The following is a 2,159-nucleotide window of genomic DNA, read 5'->3' on the forward strand; positions in this document are numbered from 1 at the left end:
GGCGGCGGCGGTGGTGGAAAAGGCGGCGACGTTTGCGGCGGATCTGGTGCTCCAATTGCTGTTGGCCATGGCTCACCCTAGGCCGTCCTCGTCTCCGATGCCGGTAAGCAGCACCCCTCCCCCCTTTGTTAGGTTGGTGGTTAGGCCGTTAGGCAAGGTGTAGGATCGATTTCCACTGAACGAACCATCAATGTCGACTAGGTTATGGACGACGGATGAGTCCGATATTTCAGGCAGCAGCACTGATAAGTGTGATTCAGGCATGTGTCATGTTCATGCACCAGAGAGTTGTTCGTCGTGTTGGAAGACCTTTGATCTGCTATGGTCCAATGTTTATCCGGGATCAGGAAAGGATCCAAAATTTGAACTACATCTACAACTGCAATGACGTCGAGGCTCTGTGGATGCTTCGAATGAAAAGAGCACCATTTGCCAGGCTTGTCGAGACCTTCAGGATCAGGGGGCTGCTACAAGATAACATCAACACCTGTCTGGAAGAGCAAGTGGCAATGTTCCTCCATGTTGTTGGCCATAACCAGAGGTTCAGGGTCATTCACAACACGTTCAGGAGACCAATGGAGACCATCTCTAGGTACTTCAAGGAGGTGCTTTTTGCTGTTGGGGAGCTTAGAGGAGAGATTATCAGGAGACCATCTGGCCGGACTCCACCCAAGATTCGAGGAAGCCCAAGATGGTATCCATACTTCAAGGTGAGCACTGACAATATACACTTTTCATGGGTTGATATGCTTGTATTGTTCAAGTTGAGCACTAACACAGGCTTGTGATGCCATTTTTAGGATTGCATTGGGGCAATAGATGGTACTCATGTCACTCGAGAGTTCCTAGGTCACAGTCTGCAGCATACAGAGGGAGGAAGCACTACACAAGCCAGAATGTGCTTGCTGCTGTTGACTTTGATATGAAGCTCACATATGTGTTGGCTGGCTGGGAGGGGCCAGCGCATGATGCTAACATTCTCAGTGACAGCATGACTCGACCTGATGGGACCAACATCCCCGACGACAAGTTCTACCTTGGACATGCTGGCTATGCATGTCGGTCGGGTGTTCTTCCACCCTTCAGGAAAACCAGGTACCATCTCAACGAGTTCAGTGGTAGGAATTATCCTAGGACTGCACAGGAGCTGTTTAATCTCACACACTCCAGCCTTAGAGTAACCGTGAGAGGGCATTTGGAGCTCTGAAGAATAGTTTTAGGATCCTGGATCAGAAGCCATTCCACCCATACCCCACTCAGGTTAAGCTTGTTCTTGCTTGTTGCATTATGCATAACTGGATCCTTCAGTGGGGCTTTGACGAACACGTGCCTGAGGAGGAAGAGGTCGAGCCTAACCATGTTGTTAGCTCCGGCCATGGTGTGGAGGCATTTGGCAATGAAGCTTGGAAGAACAAAAGGTTGGAGTGGGCAGAGGTAATGTGGCTTAACAGAGGTCAGTGCATGATTTGAAGAAGAGGAAGAAGAAGAAGCAGAAGCAGAGGAAGAGGAAGATGAAGAGGAAGATCTGGTAGCAGCAACACCGATGAACTATCCCCTATTTAGTCAATGGCTCTTAATAATTTGTTCTGTCATTTGATAGTAGTTAGGATTAGCTGTCATTTGAACTAGCTGGCACTAATGTTCAGATTGTGTGTGGTAAAATCACCACTAGTTAGAAGTGGTGACAACAACATATGCAGGTTGCAACCAAACACCATGTCATATGTGCGCCTAATGTAATGCGGGCAACCAAACGTCGGGTTAAAAATGGTTGTCTCATGCAACTAAGGTACATGCAGGCAACCAAACTATGTGCATCTGGTTTTTTTTTGCCTGCATCCCCTCAAACCGGCTCACTAGAGCGAGGCTAGCCGGGCCAGGTTCGATTGCCAATGTAATCAAACACGCTCTTGGTGAGTAGCCAACTGCAGCACGAGACCCAAGACACTTTGTGAGATTATAAGGTGGACCAACTACTATTAATATAGTACACATCTAAAACTTACTATTGTATATGCTGGCTATTAGGTTGACTCTATATGACATGACAAGTCCTTATAACCGATTTTTGGCTATATTATTAACCACGCTCTAAGTCGTGCTTAAGTCATGCCTCAGAGGATGGTCACTACCGGCATCGGGTTGGCTGCCGCTTTTGG

General features: G+C 47.8%; 1 pseudogene; it reads left to right on the forward strand.

Moving 5' to 3' along the window:
* Positions 1 to 215: 215 nt before the first annotated feature.
* LOC123404988 lies at positions 216 to 1,470 on the forward strand (annotated as a pseudogene).
* The last annotated feature ends 689 nt before the right edge of the window (positions 1,471 to 2,159 follow it).

Source organism: Hordeum vulgare, chromosome 6H (genome assembly GCF_904849725.1).
Source record: "Hordeum vulgare subsp. vulgare chromosome 6H, MorexV3_pseudomolecules_assembly, whole genome shotgun sequence".
Lineage (NCBI taxonomy): Eukaryota > Viridiplantae > Streptophyta > Magnoliopsida > Poales > Poaceae > Hordeum > Hordeum vulgare.